The sequence below is a fragment of the Lagopus leucura genome, unplaced genomic scaffold (genome assembly GCF_019238085.1).
Source record: "Lagopus leucura isolate 7727_CA_CO unplaced genomic scaffold, USGS_WTPT01 Super-Scaffold_73, whole genome shotgun sequence".
NCBI classification, from domain to species: Eukaryota; Metazoa; Chordata; class Aves; order Galliformes; family Phasianidae; genus Lagopus; species Lagopus leucura.
Window position 1 is genome coordinate 67817845 of NW_024962252.1, and position 18449 is coordinate 67836293.

At 37.8% G+C, this 18449-nt stretch overlaps 1 long non-coding RNA gene across 1 annotated transcript in view; it reads right to left on the reverse strand.

The window, feature by feature from the left end:
- Nucleotides 1-213: 213 nt before the first annotated feature.
- Nucleotides 214-18449, reverse strand: part of LOC122185793 — a 39439-nt gene continuing 21203 nt past the window's right edge. Inside the window, exons 2-3 of the long non-coding RNA XR_006180974.1 lie at nucleotides 16156-16263; nucleotides 214-262 (exon numbers count right to left, since the gene is read on the reverse strand). This is a non-coding gene — a long non-coding RNA (uncharacterized LOC122185793). The remainder of the gene's footprint in view (nucleotides 263-16155; nucleotides 16264-18449) is intronic.

Genomic DNA, 18449 nt, shown 5'->3' on the forward strand with positions numbered 1-18449 from the left:
AGCTACAAAATATTTTCAGCACAGTCACCGCCATTAGCAGATTTGCATGGATAAGCTGATAGCTCTCCATTTAGTAGTGTGACACAGCCATCCAAAACACGGCTTATCTTTCTCACTGCTGCCACTGCTGAAACACAGCACCCATTGACCCATTGTGCGCACTTCCACTCTTTGATCTCCAGAAATGTTCAGCATACACTGATGAACATCAGTGGGTGCCATTTCTTCTGCATGGAGGAATCCAGTGGCACACATTTGTTCCCTATTTGTACCATATAAGACACCATTGAGTCATACTCTTCTCTGCTGCCATCCGTCACATAGCAACAAAAGGAATAGACTACTGATGGGAAGATTCAACCTCTACTGCCATACCACCATTATCCACCTCTGACACCACAGACCAACATAATAAAATAGGTGGTATTACTTTTGGAGCAGTCCTCGTAACTCCCTAAACATATTTTTCCCCAGTGAGGTCATTCAACAGAATAAAATATAATTGTCTTAACTTGAAAAATAAAGTTCTTAAACAATCTAGCTTGCAGATGTAAATGCATCAATTCTTCCACTAGATTGGTGCTTGCAAAAAATCAGGAAATTTTTTGGAAGATATTTGTATTGATGAGCATCGCAGTTGAGTACATACTTAAAATCAAGAATGTACAGCTTAGTTTTCAATCATACATGTACTTCCATATAATAAAAAAAATAGAAATTAAACATACTGAAGAAAAACTTCATGTAATACTGCAACTGAATTCTGCAACTGGAAAAGCAATTCTAAGTGAAAGACAATATCTTCCCTTAGGGAAGTATGTCTGAAGCCAATAATGAAATAATATACACAACATTTTCCTTAACTTTATGTTTATTAAAAAAAAAAAATCTCTTTTCCTTCAAAAAGATTCCAAAACAGACAAAATTCAGAACTCGCAAATTCCATTTTAAGAACGATGAATGGAAATAGATCTGAGACATTAATACATCACTTTCAAGCTTTAAGATCAAGCAATACTCTGCAGAAAAAAAAATCAATTTGTCAGACCAGAAGATGAAATGCATTTTCTCTTGCATTCCTAGTGAAGCACAGACTATCAAAGACTCTTTTCATCTGAACTGCAAAGTCTGGTGAGCAGTGCAAAATAGCAAATTGAAGAAAAAAAAAAAAAGTTAAAACCAAAAAAGGCCCTTGTAAATTATTATTACAATAAGCTAGAAGAGGTCTTTCTATTTAGATTTTAGAATTCTATTTAGAATTTAGAATTGCTATTACTTAAAAGTAGCATAGAGAAGCAACAGTTTGAAGTGGATCACAATTCTTAGACTATGGAAGATTTACAAGACAAATTGTGTGGCTTTCCAGGTATTTCAGAAAAGGCAAAAATCAGAAGCTTAAATAATGTCCTTAATATCTACAACCAGACTAGTTTTCTTTTTGCTATATTATAAAGTAATGTACTATCCAAATTCCTGTAACTACTACCTGTTAACTGCAAATAATTAGCAAAGCATCGTATTTATAAGTAAACAGATCTCTTAATTCAGATCTCCAATTGTACTGTGTGTATGATTTGGTTCCTTGCTCTAGGGTTTAGGCTAAAATTTCAATACAATAAAATTAAGCTTTTTATAGAGTTTCTGTACTGAGCTGAATCAGTGAAAAATGAACTAAAATGCAAAAAAATGAATGTATAATAGCTCACTAAAACTTTTGTGATTGCAGAAGGAACAGCTTCATTGGATGTCAATTGTAATTTGTCATATGCCTACCTCAGACACAACCAGAAACAATATAAACTCAACATATCATCAGGCTTAAAATAATCCTACCTTGGATGCTACCAGAAATAGCACAAAATCCAACATAACATCAGACTCAAAATCCTGAACTGTCTACAATTACAACTCAGCCTCATGAGCATCCAAGAAGACTCTAACAACTTGAAGTGATATTGATCTTAATGTTATTTATAACTGAAAAAAGACATCATCTGAGGTGATGCTTTTGGCAAATAAATTGGTTTATAAGTGACATATTAAGGTGCTTTTAATCTTACTTAATAAAAGTTTATGAGAAGTGAAAAAGAAGCTAGACAATACTACGAAGTGGAGAAAATATTTGAAATCATTAGCAAAGCTATCATTCCAGAGCTACAGTCTTATGAGAAGAAGAGGTAAATGAATAGAAACTACCAAAAAGAAATTGCAATATCTGTTGCAGAGGTCAACACGGAACACGTGGGACTTGCTAGATCAGAAGCAGTACTTGCAAAAAAATTTGAATACATTTTAATGTCTTCAAGTAAACATTACACAGCTATCACAAAATGATCTGACAGAATAGTGGTTATGAAATGCCCAAACCTGCTGATGCATTTCTATGGACAAGATGCACTTTTGATGGTATAATCTTATTTCTAGGGGGAAGCCCACCTGAAACACACTTCTATGTTTTTTATGCAGATAGGTGTATGGTATTATAGTAAAAGAAAGGACCACACTGAAAGCATGGATTGATTTAAGCTAGATGGATAAACTTAGTCATAACTCAAACAACTGCAAACATGAATACACATGCACACGCACCTTGGGGAAACAAATATTGCTGGCTGTGACACAGATGTCAATTAAACTTAGTGCAAAAAAAAAAACATTACAAATAGCCCACTGTTTTGCATATCTACTCCTGTTTCACAGGAATGCAGTGCATAGAACAGCATAGGTTCATTCAGATCTTCACTAGTCATATTATTCATATGGATAGCACATGTTTAAAGATTAAAAAGCAGGACTTTATACTTTAGCATAGTGAATGCTCCAACATTAAGATATACTGCTGAGAGGTACAATTACAGTAAAGGTTACCAAAAAAATGAAGCTCGGTGAAGACAATGTGAATGAATGCCTCTTTACATATACTCGCTTTGATTCTTGCTCAGCACCCTGATTATCTTTAAACTGCTGGAAAGCAAACTCCTTCAAACATGGCTAAACATGGCTCCCACACACCATTTCAGATACAGATATCCTCTCTGTGCTTTTAGAATTTCACATTATTTCAAGCTCAGCATTCATTGGCATTACAGAAATGAGGTTAGGCTGCAGTGGTAAGAAAACAGAAAATGCCACATCATCAATAAAGGCCAGTACTTCCAATATTCTTTTTTCAGTGCATGAGTTTTCCTAGGCAGTTTACAAGAAATTGAAATGAAAATAACCAAATTACTGGAAAAACTACTATAGATGCCATCTGGTATTCACAGATGGGCCTGTACTGTAGGTCATGTACATTCCTTCCCCCCGTCATCACCAAGAGGAGAACTCAAAACAGGTAAAGGAACAGATAAGATGACTTCAGGAAGAATATTACCAGCACACCATGTGGAGATTTAGCCACTGTATCTCTGCTCAACACTCCACTGAAAGTCAAAGTCCTCCATGCCAGAAAAACTTCACCCAAAAAGGACACAGAATCCCTTAACTGGATTAGTCCCGCAGCACTGGAATAGGCTCCCCAGGGAGGTAGTTGAGTCACCATCCCTGAATGTGTTTAAAAAACGTTTGGATGTGGTGCTCAGGGACATGATTTAGCAAAGGGTTGTTTGAGTTAAGGTAGTATGTGGTTGGACTCAATGATCTTTAAGGTCTTTTCCAACCTGAGTGATTCTATGATTCTGGCATGCTGGCCAGTCCTTAGCAGTCATGCAAGTCTGTTTAATAATACAGAACTTTTTAAATCAGAAAGTCAAAGGTTAGAACTGTAATGAATCACATAATCACAGCGAATTCTAAAAATGTAACTGGAAAAACAATTATGAGGGAAAAAAAGGCAATATTCATTGCAGTGATACTGCCATCACCATACTACCCGCTGTCCAAAAACGTAATTAGCTTTATCTTCAGTGTCCCTTTAAAGTTTAGTTTAATTCTCTATAAATTACAAATGGAAAACAGAGGAACAAAATTGCTACCATTTTGTCAAATGGGAAATCAGAACAATGAATCGTATCCATGTTCTCGGTGCCTTATTTTCTAAATGCAGTATTTGACTTTAGACAAGCTTCTTTGCTCTGTGTTCTTGTGATAGTACAACAATTCACCAACGATGAGGAATCTACAGTTTTTGCAGTACTGTACAAATGAAGAGTTTTTGTAGTTCCAATTTTCTTTCTCAAAAATGTAGGTAAGGGTTGTTTACTTTTAAGATACACACTGATTCATCCATTTAAGTAATATCTATATATCTTTCCAAAACAGCTAAGCGCAAAGGGCCTATAAAGTTTTTTGCTTCCTTGATATGGAATTTTTTTTTTTTTTTTTTCCCCAAAACCCTTCAGCTGCACAACACAGACAACCTTAATTCTCCCATGCTCAGTCTCCCTCTGCAAGACCACACTGAATCTTAAATGGAAGGCAATAGGCTGGGATCTGACAGATTAGAAGTGTGATACAACAGATCATTCATCACAAATCATCCTAGCATTAGCAAAAAGTATGACTACTAATGCATTTCAGTGCAGTATTCTATTGGCCACTGCTTTTCTACTATATTCTAATGCAAACTACATCCTCGAGGCATCATTCATATCTTCATTCATGAAAAAGGAGTTACGCTGGCTATTGACTAACGTCTCATTTATTCTCACTTGTCAGAAATCATTCACTGCTTTAATAGTGATATTTACTTTGAAGGGAAACTGGAAAATACAAACACCACATAAGATTTCATTTAGATCACTCTATAGTATTGCCGACTTTGGTGAAAAAAGCCTATTTTTCACACTTCTAGCGTGCTACCATCAGGACACTAGTGAATAAGAACTTCTATAGCATTTTGCTTGCACAGAAACGACTTGGTAATTTTCAAGAACATTAATAACCTGAGTGAGGACAGCATTTATTCTGCAGTTGGAGACACACAAAGTAAAATCCTGTGTCTACATCTACCATGTAAAAAGAAGAAAAAAAATCACTGCTTAAATTAAAAAAAAAAAAAAAAAAAATCAGGAAGGAAACATTTTCCCCCTCAACTGCATCTAACAGATGCTTCCATCTTGAGAAAGATTGTCAGAAGTATAGCTAAAAACACATTCATGCTGATTGCTTCTGCTAACACTCTTAAGTATAACTGACTAATAAATAAGCATGTAAGTATTCTATCTACTCAACATAGCTTGCAAAAAGAATAGGACTAAAATATTTAGACATAGCCAACAATATGGCTAAACCATCAACAGATGCTAAGATATTCATGTCAAATTTGAATACTCATCTAAAATCCATTTACCATGTCTTACGATGGATTAAATAAGCTCAAAAAGCGAGATAATGGAGAAATGTGAGACTGTAACAGAAATCAGTTTCTTCTTGCTAAGGCCTACCAGAACAACCAAAAACACAAACATCTAGGAACAAATCATGCGAATGATTGAATTTGTAACAAGCTCCACTTGGTGATCCTGACACATTATTCTGAAGAAGAGGCAAAGACCATTCCATGCTCTGAGGAAAGAAATAGATGAAAGTTACCTGGTCTCAGCCTCTACTGAGTAGTCTCCCCAAATCTCTTAGCCATCTTCCGTTTACACTTAAGAGTGCAGAATTTAATGCACAGAAATTATATTTTCAGCTTGCTAGCAGAAGACTAAATCCCAACAATCTCTTATGTTTAATAAGTGCAGGTAATAAGCTCCAGTTCTTAGGTTGGTTGATGAACTCATGATTATAGTAAAGGCTTTCCACCCTACTAACTGCAAAAAGAATTAACTGATCTAGTTTATCTTTGGTGCTTTTAGCAGTTTCACCAGGACATCAACACCAACACCTACCATGGAAGACATAGTTTATGAGCCAGTACTCCATTCTTCCTCAACAGAAACCCTGCCAGAACCACAGTGCAATGTTTGTTCACTACCCAGGGGGAAGAGCACCACCTAGTGAAGCTCCAGCATTATTTCCAAAAACACCTCCAGATTCGTGCTGGCCTCACTCAACCCTGGTATGGCTCATGAACACTCTGCAAGTGACAAAATGATGAAATGCTAAATATTTTCCCTTCAATGCTTCACTTGCCGATTTTCTTTTTCCTTGAATTTACTCCAAGTCTTTTAACGCTTCTGAGAGAAACCAAGCATCATAAAATCATCTAGCTCAAGAAACACAGGACTCAAAAAAGCAGAATTTCAGTTCAAAGTCAAAGCGTGAAAAGAAGTTCCTCAGTATGTTTAAATAAATAAATGGAAGACCAATCAAAGGAACTTAAAAATGCATACATGATCCTGTGTAACATCCTTCCAGTGTAAACTGAAATCTCAGCATCCATGCTTGTCTTTGCAAGTTGGAAAGACAGAACCAATCTAGACTTACGAGTTCATAGCTGTAGGACACCTTATTTTCCATAGCTTAAAATGACAGCTCCTAAACACCAGAATACAGAACTAGAAAGGACTCCAACTCCAACATACTGGAATCAAAGCTATCCCTTAATTTCTAGAGAGCAAAAACAATTAAATAAAAAATTAATACATAAAACAAAAGAATCCCAGAGACAATACAGCTGGTTATGGCCTTCCTGATCAACTGTGCTCCTGAGTTTTTGTCAAAAAGGTTCATGTGATGACAGCTACAGATCCATCAAATCAGATAAATACAAAAATACAAATGAAATTATAGTAATAGATCATCTGCACACTTTATCTGGATATACATCTGAATGAGACACAAACAACATTACCTGAAGGAGAACAACAGTGTATTTACTATTATCTGAATATGCACTTAAGGATCCAAATTTAATTTTAACATTAGTGGAATTGCTGGTAAAGAGAAAGTAAGATCAGAACTATTTTTGTTCACAATGAATGTAACAAAGTAGTTCAGGTCGCAAGAACAGTTCAGCAATAGAATAATTGCTCAAAAATTGGAAATTCCAGTATTTAAAGAGGACCTACAGAAAAGACGCGAAGAGACCCTACCAAGGAGTGTATTAACTGATCAAAGATTAAATCTTTGAAAGTAAAAAATGTAGATGTAGATTATGTATTAGGAAGAAAAGCATTTCTCCTCTTTTTTAGGACACCAAACAAATGTTTTAGCCTCATGAGCATTAATATGGTTCTTCCCTTCTGATGGACACTGTTTGGTACTTTTAACCTCAGGAACCAGAACTTTATTTCTCCCCCCTCCCCAGCTTGATTCAGGTAGCACAAGAGACACAATTTGGTACTAAAAAGTTACATGAAAAGTTACTAAAAAACTTTACCTCTTAGCAACTTGAATGAGATTTGTGGTTGCTTAGTAACTATGAAAAAAATGGAGACATTTGAAATCTAGTAACACTGTGAGCAGCTGGGTAGAACTCTTGTTCTATATAGCTAAAAGTAGAATTCCTATGGTAATAGTACTTTAGTGTCTAATTTGTACTTTGATAAATTTAGGGTACTCTGTAGAAAATGAACAGTTAAACTTCACAGAATAGCATCAAGTTTAATTATAGTATAGATTATCTATATTACAGATGACACAGCTTTTATTTTAATAAACTGTTCTACCCATAGAGAAATCTCAGCGTGGCCCTCTATGACAGCATTAATTCATACATTAAGTTCTGCACTCGCTACTAAGAAGTCATCCCATTTTACAATACTGAGTTTATTCTTCAGACCAAACATTTCTCACCCGTATCACCAAATATGCCAACATCATGGTACAGCCATGAGATGTTCCAGATATGGCACTGCATACAGACAAAAGCATGCCACGTGATGAGAATTCTTACCATAAAACACCTCGAGGTTATGTAATTTTGAGGGGGAGATGTTTTGTTTTTATTGAGCTTTGCCATTCTTCTATATTGATACTGATTCTATAATCAAATGCAATGTATGGCTCCCACTGATATCAAGAGCTACAGTGAAACTGTACCTGAGGGCAGAATCTAGTTCACAGATTTATATATTTTACAGTCTGTAATTCAGAGAAGTGTAGGTGTTAAGAAGCCCTAATGTCTTTCTTTTAAAAGGCATTCAGTAAACTGCTTATTCATCCTGAAATAAAAAGTAGTTCAGAAAAAACTATGTTTTTCCACCAGAATTTAGGGCACTTTGAATAACAGCTCTACAAAATACTTTAGTACTGAAAACAGAATCCCAAAGAGCAAGGAAATACTGATTTATTTCTGTTGCAATGCATATACAGGTGGAATGAATTGTATAGACAAATATGTGCAGTTCATTTCAACAGCGTGGAAGGAAAGGTACAATACTGTTACCTTATATGTACGAGACACTGAAGACTACTACACTTTTATATGCTCACTAAACCAATCTTCCCATTCACGTTTATGCAATTTTGGTCAATTATGACTCAATCATATTACAAAAGAAGTGTTTGGTTGGTATAATATTCCTTCCAAAAATAATTTCCACGAAGGCTACAAGCTTTTTTTTTTTTTTTTTTTTCCCCCTACACCAACAATAAATGTAATAGAAAGAAAATATTTCTTTGGTCCTTGAAGGAAGAAATTTTCACTTCCACCTAGATGATCCTTGTACATCTGAGCTGCACTGAACTTGATATCGCTTTTTCTGTGGAGCAAACCTTCCTCTCTACAACTACACATTATGTTGGCTGAATGGGATTTCCATAAGTCAAAGGAAGAAGAAAAACAAACTGCAGCAGAAATGACGCAGAAGAGCTGACATTTTCAAAATTCTCATTTTACCTGAAATGCAATTCTCAGGAACATCTTCTCACAAAGCCATGCAAGAATCTGAGAAGAAGTATGTCAAGGGTATATTTCTGTCTGGCCAGGATCTATTCAGATCTTGCTTAAGGTTTTTCAAAATGAAATCACCACATCTTTTGTTTGAACACAACATGACAAACCCTTCACCTTCTGATGTGAGTAACACTAAAAATCAACTACACTTCAAATTCCATTTAGAGGTTAGCAAAGACGACCCTAATTAATTAATAGCCCAATAATGGTAAAATACTCGAAAAACAAGCAATGGACTTAAATATTTCCTATGGCAAAGGCAGATGAAACATGCATTATGATGTCATTTCTCCAGTTTCTAATGCATCAACAGCAGTATCACAACTTGAAGGAAAAGCTGGTAGTAAAAGTAAGAAAAAGCAAGAGCAATGCCCTGTTCACCTCAGAAATAAAGGAGCTTCTCAGAGCTACAGAGATACATAAACACATTTGCATACACATATGCAAATAAATTGAAAGAAAACCATAGCAGCATCTGAAGAATGAAGCATTCAGAGGTACGCATGTAAGCACAAAATGGGCCCCAATTGTAGAAGGTTAAATAACCCAAAGATTATAAACTACCCACCACAAAGTACCACATATACTCAACACAAGTTGGTTTAGCCTGTCACTTTTCAAAGAAAAATTGAATGCTCACAATACAGACCAACTCCTTATTTTGGGGAGTTCAACAACAGTCTGAAAGGAAAAAAAAAAAAATCTTACATATGCTGTCACAAAACCTGTCATACAATTACTTCTGAACTCTCACAACTTAAAAAACATTTTGAGTTCTAATTAAAATATATACATTTGAACTTTTTTCTTATTACCTGAATGTATTTTTGAACGATTTAACAGGCTGCAACATACAGACATTTAAATATTGCAGGTTGCATTTCTCTCCCATGTTTCAGATTGTTTTTTGTTTGGTAGTTTGTTTGTTTGTTTTTAATGCCAAGCTCTCATCCCTGACAGTTAAGAAGTTTATGTGTTATCCAGTAAAAGACTTTCCTGACTGTTATGATGGCTTTATGAAGGGCCACTATTGCTGTTTCCGCTTTTTTTTTTTTTTTTTTTTTTTTTAGACCAGCCTGCTTTCCTGCACAAACTTCCAGCAGTTCTCTCTTCAGATGAAGTTACAGTTCCAAACTCTGGTCCACAGACAATTCAGCTCACACATTTCCAACTCCTTCCCCCTACTGCTGTAATTCATTAAATAAAGTAACTAATAATGATGGAAAGTATTGGAGACATTCCAGGTAATATTTTGCAAGCTTGGCACTGATGTTTCCCTCTTCTGTAGAAAACTGTATTTTCTATTTCACACACACACACACACACACACACACACACACACACACACACACAAAATAATAATAATAATAACAATAACTTCTAGCTTTTCCGCTGCTTTGTCGTGTTACTGCCATGCCTCAGCTTGTTCACTGGTAGCACAGAGAATAACCATATGCATCTGTTACAAAAGAGATATCTCTGTGCAGAGATATGTTTGAAAACCATATGTTTACACTGTATTTTGTTATACAGCCACTGTTTAATCCCTTCCCCAACATTTTGCCTGAGAAGTTTTATACTATGTTAAACAGACATGTTCTGATGACAACCTCATTCTAACTTTATTTTTTATTTCTTCACAGCTTCATCTGTCATTTCAATTGTAAATGGACTTCACAAACAATTTATTCTCTTTTAGCAGCCTTTACAGATTGATTTGAAGAGCGGTTTTTATGTTTCACCTGTACCAGATGACAACATATAACCATTAAAAAAAAAAATCCTGCACTTAGAAAGCATGTTGCAATTCTGAAGAAAACAAAACTCATAACTCCAGAACAAACAATTTCTTACTTCGAATTGTGCATTGCTGTCAATAGCATCGTTTCCATAGTTACAAATGTAGACTGTTTCAAAGGCAAAACGGAAAGAAACTAAAAATGACAATACACAATCAAAACAGGCACATACAGTTTTCAGATAGCACACATGGGATGGAGAAAGGAAGTAGCATGGTAGCACAGAATTCTACTGTCAAATACAAAAACACCGCAGTGCTAGCGATCTGAGCACATCAAGTTCAGAATGGTATGAAGCAGTAAACTTCTCACTGCAAAACCACTTCATACATTTCTACAACTAGTGAAAGAATGAGGAGAACAGAAAGCAAGAAAAATATCAGCAGGAATCACCAAAGTAAGTATATGGAGCAAGTGCGCCTCTCACATCTGCAGATCCAGCCACATGCAGACTCAAGTATTTTTAATCAAGTTTCCTTGGGTTGCATTTCAGTGATTTTGTATAGTTGTGAGACAGTCAATTCCTTTATAACACTGTTATCACAAATGATGCCAAAGCATATATGCTCTAGCTAGCATTGACAGTAAGCATTCCAGGATGGGATAGAGCATCAGGTGGCACAGCAGGAAGATACAACGGAAAAAATTAGTATGAAGAGAGATGAGACCATAACACAAAATGTAGTCTCACCACATGAAAGGCACTCCACAGAATCTAGTAAATATACTGCCCTTCAGTATCGAGTTCATGCCCCCTACATACCATCTATTTTACTTTAACAGCAACCAACCACTCCAGAACAGCATGACAACATCCCCATGATGTTCATACTGAATAGGGAGGAAAATGCTATTTTTACAATTGGAATTCCTGAGGTCCATAGACGTGGATATATCAAAGTCAACCCTGTACCTAGGAGAATCAGAATGAAACCAAAAGCAGCATCCACACTCTACACTAACTGCAGCAATACCACTACTCTTCTCAGAAGAAACTACATTTTGTGTATATTCATCCATTTTTAATTAAACTACATTTCACATCCTTTAGTCTGCCCTGGCATTTGCACTTAGAACACAGTAGTAGCAAACTCTGCAGTTTTCACAGGAAGCAAGATGCAAGCATAGGTTGCGACAGCATATTCAGAAACACGGTGCATCAGCGCAATTCTTCTCTTATCAAACTGAGTGACAGCACTTAAAAAAATCCCACCTACTACGTCCTTCCTTGATCTCACAGGCTCTAGGGAATACAGTTCTCATATTTTTTTTTCTATCAATCTTCAAATGAACACCTGATAAAAGCCACATGAGAGCATCACATTATATGCAGTCAACACTGGAAGTCATCTCTTGTACAAGCAGAAGACAATGGTTACTAGAAGTTGGTAACAGTGTTCTAATGCTCTTTTACAACAAGATTTTTAAAGTATCACACCTGGGAAGCTTAGCTTCTAGCAGGAATATCAGAAGACGGTAAACTAAGAAGTACCCGAGATCACAAATTTAGCATTTTCAGTACAGGGGCACTGGCATATGACCTTCAACAATTGACACAAAAGAACACCTCCGTAGCTTCATTACAATACTGGAAGCATCAACTGTTACTAATTCTAATCAGCTTTGGCAAAAGCTCTTAACATGTGGGGCAGTGAGGAAAGCAGAGAATCCAAGTCTCAATCACAAGAACTCAGACTAGGGCAACCTTACAAAATAAGGCTATCACCTCTCAAATGAAGCTAGTTCAGACAGCAATGTAATAACCATCAACTTCCCAAATTAGAACTCTTAATCCTTTCAGCCTATACTTGACTAAGAAAAGTAAGAACAGAAAGATAAACAAAGGTTTAGAAGGACCAGCAGTATGTCTAAAATGAGGTTCTTCAAAATGCAACTTCTACTTATTTAATTACCTGTGGCACACAGAAGATGAAACAGGATAAGTTAAGCTCTGAAACTAGGCAAAACTGCACATTATAAACCTCATTTACATTTGAAGAATTGTCTTTAAGACTCAACTTCCAGCCCTAAATTAGTGTTGCTGAAATCTAAGATTCCTGTATGAGCAAAGAGCAAGCATTCTAATGTCTTATGTCTTTTAAGTGCCGACTGAAATGGACTCTGTTGGAGGGGAAGTAAAAGCAGGAGTTTTAAATTTTTCATGTTGGCCTCAGGCTACTGGCAGAAAAAAAATCGGGACTTTTTCCAAGGTATGTCAGTATTAATGATGTGTCACATGTCATTACTTTATAATTAGGCTGATAGCCAAATAGAATAATGCAACTGACATTCTATTAAAATAAAAAGTATTCCCCAAGGCATAAAAGCACTGACATACAAGCATCTTAAGAGTCAGGATAAAAATGATATAAGGAGCTATTTATGTTTGTTACTACCCTTTCTATCAGAGTCAAATAAGCATTCAGAATTAGACAGGCACAGAATATTTAATTCAAAAATTCAGCATAAAATATATTTCATTTCTGAAAGCAGAATGCAATGAAACTCTTCTTTCTCTGAGAATACAGGCAACTATAATATGTTGTCTACACTTAATATTCTATCCTGCATTTCAATAACCTGTGTTTCTTCAATCTCCCAGATGAGTAACTAATCACAAACCAAAGACAAACTAAAAACATTTTAAAAAAAATAAAAATCAATAACAAAAAAACAAGCCTACATGTCAATACTTTTCTATGTACTTAAAGTGCAATAATAACTCTATAACAATTCAAAGCTTTAAATACTTAATTTTCAAACACCAAAATGTCATTCCGTAAAGAGCGGGTTTTATATTTTCTATAAAATACTCCTGACAGAATGAGGATTTAGGAAATCCAAGTCTGAAACCACACGTAGCTTAGGTTGTATTTAGTTCAGATAGCGTCTGGGAGTTAAACTAAAAGAATAACCAAAACAACTAAGTCATGTTTTATAGCCAAAGGCATTGTCTTTATTTATCATGGCCAAATTTCAGTTCTTCATTATCACAAGAGAGGTATCTCACCTAGTCCTTGCAGACACACGTGTCACAAAACTTGTGCTAATCCCTGTGTTGACGCTGTATAATCTACAGCAAGAAAATATTCCAGCATTTGTGTATTTCAGTAGTGTTATTTTCCTTCTGAAGCCAGCCAACAGCACTTATTTTTTTCTTTTCTAACAACTATTAATACTTTTTCAGTTGGCCAAAGAAAAAAAAGAGTTCTTCATGAAGCCAGCAAATCTAGTTCCTTGTTCACTCTGCACAACACTTTCATTTCCAACACTATGACAGATGTATTGTGTTTTCTAATGTATTACAAGGAATCCCATGATTTAGCTGTTGCTATTAAAGAATGATATTTAGAGATTATATATTCTGAATTGAAATGACTTCCACCTATCTTTCTCTTATGCTCTAGACAGAACTTATAAAACACTCACCTACACCAATATCTTATTACAGAAAAAGGTAGGTGATTTTTGAAAAGGTTATCTATTATTTTGTTGCCTATTTCTTGATTTCTCCCAAAGGAAGGACTACTTAGTTTATACTCTTTGTACGCTAACCATCTTAAATGACCCTTTTGATTTACTACGCCAAAAAAATAAATATATATATATATATATATATATATGTATAAAAAAAAAAATATATATATATATATATATATATATATATGTTGAAGTGTATAAAAATAAATATGGCAGATAATATCGTAGAAGGTCAGTATTCGTGAAAGTTTAATACTCAGTACACCACTTGCACTTTACCATCAAGAGAAGAACCACTGCTATACTGGAGATGATACAAATTCATACCATCCCCATGCCTTTGATTTACTGAAAAGGTATTTGACACTGAGTGACTACATGAGGCCTTAGGTCCTATTTCCACTCCTCATTTTCAAGTTTTCTCTGAATCACCAACATTTTGGTCATCCACCTCAGAACTTTCCTTTTAATCTGGAGGCTGCTCAGGGGCAGTGTTTTTGTGGCATAAGGTCAGACTAAATATAATGGATGATAAGCTCAGCCCACTACTCAGACATACACACCACTGGAGAAGACAAACTGTTTCTCTGTGTCGTCCCCCCCCCTCCTCCCCATCTACTAAATAGGCACTTTTTCAGCATAGAAGTACATGTCAAATATGAAAAGATACTGTTCAAAAACATCAGAAGCCTATAAAGGACAATAAGTTTCGCTATATTGCTTTATATCTGCACAGCATGTTTTTTACATATAAATTCATGCACATTATTTCATATTGAAACACACTTGTCAAGTTAGTGATGAGGTACACTGTATTTTTTCCAGCTGTCTATTCTTACACGCATGTATAACTAAGATTAAGTTCATAAATCTCATTTGTGTAAAAGCATAATTTTCCAAAATGGCAAATCATGGAAAATACCATTGAAACTCACTGAAATCAGCAACATATTTGAAAATAATAATGAAAAAATAGAGTATGTAACAGTCTTCATTTTGAAACTATTTTATAATTTCTGAGGAAAAAAAAAAAATCACAGATACCGGTGATACCTCAGTTCACCTCAAAAATTTATCTGAATATGTATCAGATATTTTGTATTACAGTTAAATCACAAAAAGAAAAGTTGAGGGCTCTAAGAAAAAAAGTATTGATTTTTCCACCTGACAGAAACAACCACAAACAAGTTAGAAAGCACTGCATTCTAGGAATAAACAAGTAGTTGTGTAATTACGTATTTCAATTTGCAAGAACAGCTATTCCTCTGCATTATGAAAATGTGTCACTCTCCCAGTGAATAAAAAAGTCATGATAATAAACACAATTGTCAAGTTTGAAATAAAGAAAAGTAATAATGTATCAACCCATCACAAAATCCCCAAGCACCTACTTTAACAAAAATGAAAGTGTAGAAACTATATAAATCACACTGTTGGAGCTCAGGATCTGAAAATTTGTGTATTGATGGCATTAGAATAACTACATTAGAAATGCTTTCCAGAGAGAATCCCCAGAGTGTATGTTTGTGTTGTCATGTTGTGTTTTGTTTCAATTTTTCTGGTTTTATGTTCTGGTGACTGCAGATAAGTATAATACATGCATTCATTTTACTACTAGATTTTGAGAGTGAACACTTGAACCCACAACATTTTCCAGACTCTGACACATCACCACCATCACATGCCATATGTTTCAATGCATAAAATGAAGTAAATACATGAAGATTTCAAATTCTAAACGGTTTCTGAACATGATGCAAAGTTGAGGCACATATAATTTGCTGCTCAAAACAAGAAATCTAGTCACTTCATAAAAAAGAGTCGCTGCAGTTCCTGAGATATAGATCTAGTTCTCACAAGCCATTTGATCTGCCTTAGGTAGCATAAACGTCAGCAGCCAAAACATTCCAAATTCATATCAGGTGACTGCATCCTGAAATCACACTGCTCCATTCATGGCAAAGCAGAGCAGTAGCTTCTCTTCAGGAAGGTAGAGAGAAACAGTAAAAACAACGGTCTCACTTGCTAAGCAAGAGTCCAGGACATCACCATTTCCTGAAGCACCTTCTTCAGATTTCATAAAACAAAGCTTACCTTTCTGTACACCAGCATGTTTGGGGATTCATCAGCCACCCCATTGCTGCTTTGCCCATAATTATTTCCTTGTGCCATGTCCCACAGATTTGATCCGCTTTTGGTGCGCTGTAAAAGGTACAAGTGGTCTCAGTAAGACACTTCCTCAGGTCTCCTTCCCTCCTTGATGATTAATGGATGTGACTTTATACCAAGATGTTATTAGATTCAGTGTATGCTCTAAACTTTGCTACAGATATTTACATTGAAGCTAATTCAGCATTTATTGTCACTACTCTCTTTTACCTGTAAATAATGAATGTAACATGTTAATCTAATTCAGACATTAATGAATTGTCGCTCCAAATAGCTCCCTGACATCTCACTAACCACCACATCATGAGGAGCCTCGCCCCAGGCATTCCCTCCTGATATGCACTTCCAACCAGGGATGCTCAGCACCCTCCTGACCAGAGTTTGGGGGGGGGGGAGGACTGACAGGGCCCAAGACTTTGTGTTCAGGTCTGCCTTAATCTCACGGCTCGAACAAAAGCAACTTCCACAACCCTCAAACACACAGTGAGAAGAACAGCCTCCTTAAAAACTTCTCTCGGCACCAAACAAAAACACGACAACGCGCTCCCGCTTGCTTTCAGCTACTTTCATCGGAGTTCACCGCAAAGCCTCGTCTGAGCCGCCAGCCCCGGCTCCCCCCCCCCCCCTCACGCTCACCCGGGAGCCGCACTGAGCGCTCAGCTCCTGCTGTAGCTCCGGCTTTGCACGCAGGTGTAAGAATGTGCTCCATCTACAGACGGCACCGGAGGCTGCGGAGAGCGGGGCGGACTAAGCTCTGCCCCAAGCATCTCCTCCCGGAACCCCCCCGAACCCTTCCCCAGACCTCCCGATGGGGGCTGAGCCGCATCTCGCCCTCGGCACGCCCCGCCCGGCGCCTGCCCCGCCGTGCCCGCACCTCCCAGCGGCAAAGGGCCGGGGGAGCCCTGCGGGCAGAGCGGCGCGGCGCTTTCAGCACCGCGGACAGCGGCAGCGGCGCCTGAGAGCTCTCGGCACGGCCGCGGGGAAGGCGCGGAGCTCGGTTACCTCCCGGGCCAAGGTCAGTGCGGGGTGGCCGCGGCTCCTCGGCTCCTCCTGCCGCTGCTCCTGGCGCGCCCGGCGCTGGGGGTGTCAGCCGGCGGCGGGCGGAGGGACGCGGCGATCGCTCATCACACACACGCGCGCACGCACACACGCTGCGGCTGCGGCTCTCCCCGCTCTGGTGGAGCGGCGGCAGCTCAGCGCCCGCCCCGCAATGGAGCGGCCGTCACGTGGGGAACGGGCACGTCAAAGGTGCTGCTGTGCTGCGCTGCCGCCGCCGCTCCGCCACGCAGCGGCCCAACGCCGAAACCCGCGGCCAAGAAACTACAGCTGTCTGCGGATCTGGCGGTAGACCCCGTAAATGAGATCGGACGGCCCGAGGGCTGGGCAGGAAGACAAATGCGGGCTAGCGAAGGAAAAGAGGAGTCGGGGTTGAAAGACTAAGGGGAAGCAGATGTCACCTGTCTCCTTCTTACACATTTCCCGACAGTAACAGGGATCTATCTGCCCGTTCCTCTGCCTGGGCGCTTCCGTATTTTTTCCAGGATGAACTGGGGAGAGCTCGTGTCCTGTCGGCACTGCAGACCTCTGAGCAGCAGGGGAGGAGAGAGCGAGTCTGTTCCAGCCAGCAGGAAGGAGTCCCGAGGACACCTCAGGACACCATCAAGGCTGCTTTGCTGTATGCAAGCAACTGCCTGATTTGCAAAGGCATAGAGCTGACCACGATAAAAATAAAAAATAAGGTCTCTTAAGTCATGCTTTTTCATCACATAGATTAGAATGCTTTCATTTTCCAAAAGCATTGAAATGCCTTGCACTCAACACCCACAAGAACAGGACAAGAACACCTAACTGGCTAGATTTGGGATATCTCCGTTTGAAGGTGTCCTTTCTGAAAACATAAGCTCTTATTACAAGGATGATCTTGGAAAAAAAAAAAAGTCACATTGTGTTTGCACTTCACCTTGTGGATTGCACACTGCTAGAAGTGCACAAGTCAAGCACAGAGATTTCAACTACTGCATCATTCCATTTTTTCTACCTTTCTCCCATCTCAAAGAGATTCACGTTAATGACATCCTGCTAGAAGTCCTAGCCTAGGAGAACAGTAGAACCTACTGTTAGCTAGTAACTCCTCTTCCAAACTTTGCAAATATCTTGAAGTCCTTTCAAAAGTGAATGTGACAAGCTAAGGCATCAATAGTGAGTCACAGTGGCCACTG